Source organism: Moschus berezovskii, chromosome 17 (assembly GCF_049115385.1).
Source record: "Moschus berezovskii isolate FMDL1 chromosome 17, NW_MosBer_1.0, whole genome shotgun sequence".
Lineage (NCBI taxonomy): Eukaryota > Metazoa > Chordata > Mammalia > Artiodactyla > Moschidae > Moschus > Moschus berezovskii.
Genome location: NC_142476.1, coordinates 50,311,077 through 50,320,817, shown reverse-complemented (window position 1 = coordinate 50,320,817; position 9,741 = coordinate 50,311,077).

Below are 9,741 nucleotides of genomic sequence, written 5' to 3'. Positions count from 1 at the left end.
GTTCAGTAGTTGCAGCTCCCAGGGTCCAGAACACAAACTCAATAGTTGTGGCACACGGGCTTAGTTGCTTTGCAGCATGTGGGATCTTCCTGGATCAGAAACCAAACCCATGTCTCCTGCATCACAGGGTGGATTCTTTACCACTGAGCCACCAGGGAAGCCTGGGGCCAGATAATTCTTTGTTGTAGGGCTGTCCTGTGCTTTGCAGCATCCCTGGCCCCTGCCTCTACCCACTAGAAGCAGATGGCACCCCTTCTGTAGTTACAACTATCATACTGTCTTGTGTGTGTGTGAAAGTCACTCAGTCGTGTCCGACTCTTTGCGACCTCATGGACTATACGGTCTGTGGAATTCTCCAGGCCAGAATGCTGGAGTGGGTAGCTGTTCCCTTCTCCAGGGGATCTTCCCAACCCAGGAATTGAACCCAGTTCTCCTGCACTGCAGGTGGATTCTTTACCAGCTGAGCCACCAGGGAAGCTGTGGTCAAGTCTTCCTGGAGTCAAGATCATAACTCTGGTGTAGCTGGCTGCCTTAGGAAGGGCTGAGAGGGTGCTGAACTGCCTCGGACAGTCAGAATCCCACATGGCCCAGTCTGGAAATAGGGGCCTGAACAGTATTCGGGGCAGAAAGTGTCCATAACAGTTGGACCCCCTCCACATCCAGAGCAAATTGTCCTTCCCAATCTGCTGCTGCAAGCCTGGCTTCCTAGGGTCATCTCAAGGTGATTATGGCCTGGCCTAGGCACGGTGGCCAGGGTTTGGCTGTAAACAGGCAACAGGAAGCCCAGAGCAGGGATGGGCCTGGGGAGGCTGAGCCAGGAGAAGGTGTGGACGCGGTGCTGACAGGCCCAACTTATCAGGACCAGGAGCCCAGGCTGTAGGCGAGCGGTTTGTGGGTCTTTATCAGCCGTTAGAGTGACAGAGTTTGCAACAATCCTGCTAGCCATGGGTGCTGACAGCCAGGAGCCTGGCCGGCGGTGGAGCACAGCTTCTGCTCAGAACCCTGACTTCCCGGTGCAGGGCGGGAGGTGCAGGGCGGGAGGTGCACGCTGCCAGGATGGTAGGGAGGATGGGGAGGAGAAGGAGGAAAAGAAAGAGATGATCAGAGAGGCTTGCTTTGTTCCCCACTTTTCTTGCCCTCACAGACTTAAAAATGTGTGTACAGTTTCAAAGCTGATGGCTCTTTACCGAAACAAGTTGAATTATTTTAAAACGGGTGGGGTGTAATTGGGGCCCATTAGAGAGAGATGGGAGGAAGTGAATGAGGGAAGAGGTGGGGAAGATGCACTGGGAATGAAATCTGAACTCCTTCTCCCACCCCCGACCTGCCCCGCACAGCCGGGCTCTGCTCACTTTCTCCTCCCATAAGTGAGATGCTTCCTATGGTCACAGGGCCCTGGGATGTGCTCAGTCAATGTTACCTAGTTCATGGGGCTCTCAAGACTCCTGGTGTGTGTCTGAGCACAGGAGATAAGAGGGGAACAGAGGCAGGAAGCTGGCTGTGTGACCTGAATGCTAGCTCCACCCCTTTGGGCCTCGATACTTTCTCTGTTTAAACAAGAGTGTTGAAAATGGATGATTTTTAAAGGTCCACTTCATTCTTGTTTGTTTGTTTTTAAGGCCAACAGCAGTTGAGCTGTCTTAGCAACAGGAGCTAAGCTAAGGGCATTTCTCTCTCTTCATGTGGGCTCAGGGCTTTTCCAGGTGGGCTTGAGAAAGGCTGAGACCTGGGACCCTTTGCTGCAGTGGTTGCACCTGGACAAATGTCTCCTGGAGCAACAAAATACAAACAAACTGTAAGGGACTAAAAATAACTGTGTGCACAGCAGCTGGGGGCAAATTATGGACAACAAGATACAAAACGAACAAAAAAATTCCAACTGCCGCTTCTGAAGAGCTGGGAGCGAAAACAGGGTGCTGGGCATGCCCCCTGCACACACCACGAAAGAGGTGGGCAGATCACTTAAGCCACCCCTCCAGCCCCACCTTTAGACAAATCCCTGTCGTTGTTCAGTTGTTAAATCATGTCCAGCTTTTTGCGACCCCGTGGACCACAGCATGCCAAGCTCCTCTGTCTACCACTATTTCCTAGAGTTTGCTCACATTCATGTCCACTTGAGTCAGGGATGCTATCTAACCATCTCATCCTCTTCCCCTCCCTTCTCCTTTTGCCTTCAATCTTTCCCAGCATCAGGGTCTTTTCCAGTGAGTTGGCTTTGCACATCATGTGGCCAAAGTATTGGAGCTTCAGCTTCAGCATCAGTCCTGCCAATGAATATTCAGGGTGGATTTCCTTTAGGATTGACTGGTTTGATCTCCTTGCAGTCCAAGGGACTCTAGAAAATCTTCTCCAGCACCACAATTCAAAAGTATCAATATTGTGGTGCTCAGCCTTCTTTACGGTCCAACTCTCACATTAGAACATGATCACTGGGAAAAATCAGAGCTTTGACTATGGCAATCTTTGCGGGTGAAGTGATGTCTCTGCTTCTTAATATGCTGTCTATGTTTGTCCTAAAGAATCTCCTGCAATGAAGGAAGACCTGGGTTCAATCTCTGCCCTGGAGAAGGAAATAACTACCCACTCCAATATTCTTGCCTGGAGAATCCCATGGACAGAGGAGCCTGGTGGGCTATAACCCATGGGATTGCAAAGAGTTGGACATGACTGAGGGCCTAACACCTTCACTTTCACTTTCTAGGTTTGTCATAACTATCCTTCTAAGGAGCAAGCGTCTTTTAATTTAATGGCCATAGTCACCGTCCGCAGTGATTTTAGAGCCCAAGAAAATAAAATCTCACTGCTTCCACTTTTTCCTTTTCAAATTGCCATGAAGTGATGGGACCGGATGCCATGATCTTAGTTTTCTGAATGTTGAGTTTCAAGCCAGCTGTTTTCTCCCTCTCCTCTTTCACCCTGGTCAGGAAGCTCTTTAGACACACCCTTACCTTATATAAGTTGTCCTCACTTTGGGGACTGAGCAAGGGAAACTGTTACCTGTTTTTACTTTCCCCTGCTGCAGTAAGAACCAATAAAGCCTTACCTGCATTTCTTGTCTGGCTTCTTATCAATTTCTATTGATTGGGGAAGGTTAAGAATCCTGACTGGTATCAGGCTAGTTTGGGCTTCCTGACAGCATGGCAGTCTCAGGGCTGTCAGACTTCTCACACACACGGCAGATCAGGAGTCCAGTGAAACTTAAGCTCAGCCAGATGGGTGTGGGTCCCACTCCACTCTCACACACAAGCAGACACCTCTGAAGAACCGAGGTTTAGTTCAAATGCTGGTGATGGGGTGAAAAGGCGGGGACTGTGTGGTTCTAGAAGAAAAGATTATGAGCCTCACCTCCGAGCCAGACAGATTGAAACAGACCGGTGGATCCTGAGAGCAGGTGTCATCTCTTGTTGGCCATGAACAAAGAGTATTTTAAATGATCTTTAAAAGGTACCAGAGTCTATCCATAAACTACCTCACCCCATGTAAAAAAAAAATGATCCTAGTAAGTTGATTGCCGAGAAGGGACATTATAGTTGTTGGTTGGTTTTATTCCCTGAGTGCTCCATCCTGGGGACATTCCTGCCACTCTCTTCCCCTCCCCAGAGTTTCTTCTGGGGCCCAAGTGCCTGACTTGCCAGCACCTAGCAGAGTTCTGAGAGTAGGGGGCAAGGGAGGGAACACCACCTGCCCTCTTCACCAGTTGCACTCCACTGGGATGTCTCTCTCTAGACTACTGTAGGGGGGTGGGCAATGGGAGATGGGCTCATAAGCCCCCAAGAAATTAATCTGTGGGGTGAGGAAAGCCCTGGGTGTTGGGGGTCACAGAATTAGAGACAGGCAGATTGAAGTTGAATCTTGGTTGTGTCGTTTCACTGTGACTTGAGGCTACATTACTTAACCTGCATATGTCCTATGTTTGGTGAGGAGGGGCGCTCTGGATTCCTTGTTGTCTGTTAGGTCCCAGAGGTTAGACAGTGCTTGGCATACAGTAGATACCCAATATGTAGTTGTTGGAGGGGTGAATGAGTGCCATACTTTCCTCAGCTATAAAATAGAACAATACCTACCTGTATTAGTCATCTACTGCTGCGTAACAAATGAACCCTAACAGAGGATACTGGTGGGTTACAGTCCATAGGGTCACAAAGAAATCGGACATGACTGAAGCAACAAAGCATGTATGCAATGACTTGAAAAATAAACATTTATAATCCCACAGGTTCTGTGGATCAGGATCTGGGTAGTTCTGGCCCATCTCTAGTGTGGTCACCGCCAGGATGTCAACAGGGGCTGCAATGTCTGAAGGCTTAACTGGAGCTGGAAGATCAGTTCTGGCTCCCCAGAATAGGTACAACTGATTTTTTGTTAATTAATTTTTATCAGAGTATAGTGATTTACAATGTTATGTTAGTTTCTGCTGTACAACAAAGTGAATCAGTTATACATATACATATATCCACTCTTTTTTAGATTCTTTTCCCATATAGATCATTACAAGCATTGAGAAGAGTTCCCTGTGCTCTACAGTAGGTTCTTATTAGTTATTTATTTTATATATGTGTGTACGTGCACGCTAAGTCATTTCAGTTGTGTCTGACTTTTTGTGACCATATGAACTGTAGCCCACCAGGTTCCTCTATCCATGGCATTCACCAGGCAAGAATACTGGAGTGAGTTGCCATTCCCGTCTTCAGGAGATCTTCCCAACTCAGAGATTGAACCTTTATCTCTTATGTCCTCTGCACTGGCAGGCAGGTTCTTTACCACTAGCACTACCTGGGAATCCCTATTTTATATATAGTAGTGTGTACGTGTCAGTCCCAATCTCTCAGTTTATCTTCCCTTGTGGCTCAACTGGTAAAGAATCCACCTGTAATGCGGGAGACTTGGGTTTGACTACACCCCAGTATAGTCCATGGGGTCACAAAGATACATGACTGAGCGACTTTCACTTCACTTCAGTCCCCCTTATACCCTGGTAACCATAAGTCTGTTTTCTACATCTGTGCATTTATTTCTGTTTTGTAAATAGCTTCATTTGTACCAATTTAAAAAAGACTCCACATAGATCATGTGATGTTTTTCTTTCTCTGCATAACAGGTTTCTTGGTGGAAAGTATATACAGTAACTGTATATAAAGTAGTTATATATAGTAATCCTAATAATAATGGGCACAATTGCTAATTTGTATTGAGTACTTAACTTTGTGCCAGGCCCTGTGATAAGCACTCTACATATTTCATTTAATCATTCCACTGCCCCATGAGTCAGGTATTATTATCAATAGGCAAAGAGAGGCTGCAGTGGCTTTCCCTGGAATATAGCTAGCATCTGGTTATCAATTGCTGCATGACAAATCACCCTGAAACTTGGGGGCTTAAAAAATGTTTTCTTCTCTCTTACAATTTCTGTGGGTCAGGAATATAAGGAGGACTAGTTCAAGGTCTTTTGTCCCAGAAGTCAGATGGGCGGAGCAGCTATAGGTGGGGAACATCCTTCTTCATGTGGCTTCAGGACAGGTGGGTTAGCTTGGGCTTCCTTACAGCATGGCAGTCTCGAGGCTGTTGGACTCTACATGGCAGCTCAGGACTTCAATACAAGTGTTTCACTGGGCAAGGAAAACATAAGCTCTTCCACCTTTTATGACCCAGCCAGAGAAATCACAGGACTTTACTTTGCCTTATTCATAAGCCTGTCCAGATTCAAGAGGAGGGAACATGGACCCCCTTTTCAATGGGAGGAAAGTCAAGTCCCACTGTAGGAAGAGCATGGAGGGTGGGAGATCCTGCAGCCCTCTTTGACAGTTCAATCTGTCACACTAGTGAGAGGTGGGACTGAAATCTGAATGCCAACAGGCTGACTCCTGGACCCCAAACTCTGCCTTTCTGTACTGTGCTGCCCCATAAAGGCTAAGTCCTCCAGAGACCTAAGGCATAAACAAAAGGATGCAGAAGCTCAGATCAAAGATCCTTTGCAAATACTAGATGTCCCTGTCCTTTCTTGAGGCTGCTGCAACAAAGCACCACAAATTGGGTGGCTTAAAACAAGAGAGATTCATGCTGTCACAGTTCTAAAAGCTGGAAGTCAGAGATCAATGTGTTGGCAGGGCCATGCTCTCTTCAAAGGCTCAAGGTAAGGCTCCTTCCTTGCGTCTTCCAGTTTCTGGTGGTTTCAGGAATTCCCTGGTGTTCCTTGGCTTGGAGAGTTGTGGCTCTAATCTCTGACTCTGATTTGACATGGCTTTCTCCTTACATGTCTGTCTGTATCTGTGTGTCTCCTCTTCATTTATTTATGTATTTATTTTTGGCTGCATTGAGTCTTAGTTATGGCAGGCAGGATCTTCGTTGTGGTGCACAGACTTCTCTATGCGCTTCAGAGTTCATGGGCTCAGTTCCTGTAGCATGCGGAATCTTAGTTCCCTGACCAGGGATTGAACCCGAGTTCCCTGCACTGAAAGACAAATTCTTAAGCACTGGACCACCAGGGAAGTCCCTGTCTCCTCTTCTTATGAGGACACCAGTCATGTTGGATTTAAGGCCCTTCCTGTTCCAGTATGATCTTATCTTAGCTAATAACATTGGCAAAGATCCTATTTCCAAATAAGGTTGCATTCTGAGGTTCTGGGTGGTGTGAGTTTTAGGGGACACAGCTCAGCCAAGTACAATGCCCCTTTTTGTTTTTCCCGTCACACCTAGTTACTTTCCAGTCCCTCTCATCACTCCACACAGCCTTTCAAATGGGGGAGCATGACTCCAGGTCCAGGCCATCAAGGAGGATGTGGCTAGCCTTTGTGGGGGTGGCTGCCTTCCCTGGGGAGTAGTGTCAGGGGAAAGAGCCAACCAGGGTGACATCAGAGCCCTGCCAGTGCCTCCCCCACTTCCCGTGGTGGGGCTCTCATAGGGCCTGCTTCCCGCACACCCGGGTCTGACCCTGCCCAGCACAGGGTGTCCTCTCCCGGAATGGCTCTATTAATATCCCTCATGTGGACGTTCTGGGCCGGCCATTCATGAGTCCGTCCTCACGTGTGTCCACCACTCCACCATTCATGAGTGTCACCCTCCAGGCAGGGCTGGTCCCTCCCCTCTCCTGTGCCCTCTCTCTGTTCTCTGCTCCTTCCCTCCCTCCTCTGCTCTGTTTGCAGAGAACCTGCAGGATCTAAGCCACCGTGTGCTTCTTCTTGACTGTGAGCTAGAGGCTCTGCGTTCACACCATGCATTGTACTCCGAATGAATAATGTCGGCCTAGGATACGTCCCAGGGGCTGCCCTGTGAAAGGCGCCCCTGCAAGTGTGTGAGCAGCAGTGGGCAGCCACTCTTGGTGAGGTCTGCTCTTTCATAGGTGTCCACGAGGATCCTTCATCCCCTTCTTCTGACCCTTGTGACGAGGCTGTGAACTGCTGCCATCCCTCGAGGGTTGGCCACAGGTTGGCATTGAGACCCATGAACAGACTCATAGCCTCTAATTCACTGAATTGCATTCTTGGGCATTTGTTATTTTATATATTTAATGTTTTTGGCCACACCACACAGCATGTGGGATCTTCATTCACCTATTAGGGATTGTACCCATGCCCCCTGCAGTGAAAGAGCAGAGTCTTAGCCACCGGACCATCAGGGAAGTCCCCTTGGGAGTTTATCTTGAGTAAGATATCTAAGACCATGGCTCTCAGTCAGGTGCATTTTTGCAATGTCTGGAGATATTTTCGGTCACAATTTAGGTAAGCGGCTAGAGACTCAGAATGCTGTCAATTACCTTGCAACACACAGGACAGCCCCCTGACCCCTACAGAAGATTGTCTGACCCCAAATTGTCTATAGGGCTGAGGCTGAAGAAAATTAATCTAAAAGGACAAAAAGTTTACATAGTTAAAGATTTTTATAGTAGCATTAATTAAACTAATAAGAAAAATCTAGGCACTATCAAATTAGAGCAGTTAATTATATTGAGAATATTAAATTCAGTGAGCTATAAAACAGCCATTTAAAAGGATAAATATGACATCTCTTTAGCAATATGTTGTGCTTAGTCGCTCAGTTGTGTTCGACTCTTTGCAACGCTATGGACTCTAGTCCATGGAATTCTCCAGGCAAGAATACTGGAGTGGGCTGCCATTGCCTTCTCCGGGATCTTCCCGACCCAGGGATTGAACCCAGGTTTCCCTCATTGCAGGTGGATTCTTTACCATCTGAGCCACTAGGGAAGCCCTGGTGGCTTTAGCAACATAGAGAAGTATATTTAAATTGTATATGAAATGAATATTATACATAATTATATATATGAATTCCTCAAATGATTGAACATAGTTTTACTATCAGTGCAGTTCAGTTCAGTCGCTCAGTCGTGTCCGACTCTTTGTGACCCCATGAATCACAGCACGCCAGGCCTCCCTGTCCATCACCAACTCCCGGAGTTCACTCAAACTCATGTCCATCGAGTTGGTGATGCCATCCAGCCATCTCATTCTCTGTTGTCCCCATCTCCTCCCGCCCCCAATCCCTCCCAGCATCAGAGTCTTTTCTAGTGAGTCAACTCGTCACATGAGGTGGCCAAAGTATTGGAGTTTCAGCTTTAGCATCAGTCCTTCCAATGAACACCCAGGATTGATCTCCTTTAGAATGGACTGGTTGGATCTCCTTGCAGTCCAAGGGATTCTCAAGAGTCTTCTCCAACACCACAGTTCAAAAGCATCAATTCTTCAGTGATCAGCTTTCTTCACAGTCCGACTCTCACATCCATACATGACCATGGGAAAAACCATAGCCTTGACTAGATGGACCTTTGTTGGCAAAGTAATGTCTCTGCTTTTTAATATGCTCTCCAGGTTGGTAATAACTTTCCTTCCAAGGAGCAAGCGTCTTTTAATTTCATGGCTGCAATCAGCATCTGCAGTGATTTTGGAGCCCCCCAAAATAAAGTCTGACACTGTTTCCACCGTTTTCCCATCTATTTCCCATGAAGTGATGGGACCAGATGCCATGGCTCACCAGTTTCACTCTTAGATATATAACTGAGAGAGATGAAAACATATGTCCACATAAAAACTTGTACATGGAGGTTCATGGCAGTATTATTCAGAATCATCTAAAAGTGGAAGAAACCCAATCATCTGTGGATGACTGAACAAACAGAATGTGACATGTCCACAGAGTGGAATACTATTTGACTATGAAAAGGAGTAAAACACTGATACATAAGCTACAGCACGGATAAATCCTGAAAATATTATGCCAGGTGAAAGAAGCCTAACACAAATGCCACAAGGTTTATGATTACCTTTATATGAACTATCCAATATAGGCAAATACAAAGGTAGAAAGATTAGTGGTTGCTTAGGGCTAGAGGTGATGAAGGGGGTGGTGTAGGGGCTGGAGGTGATGATGGGGGTGGTGTAGGGGGATAATGGCATGATAAGATGATGGAAATGTTCTAAGATGTCTGTGATGATGGTTGCATATATCTGCAATGTACTAAAAGCTATTGAACAATACACTTTTAAAAATTTAATTAGATTTTTTAAATTGTTTTAATCCCCTTCAGTTCACCACCAGCTGCAGATTTCTGTAGCATGAATGATAGACTTTCAATGGATGAATTGTATGGTATGTGAATTATATCTCAATAAAGTTTTTTAAAAACACCGACAGGGACTTCTCTAGTGGTCCAGTGGCTAAGACTCCGCGATCCTAGTGAAAGAGGCCTAGGTTTGATCCCCAATCAGGAAGCTAGATCCCACAAACCACAAC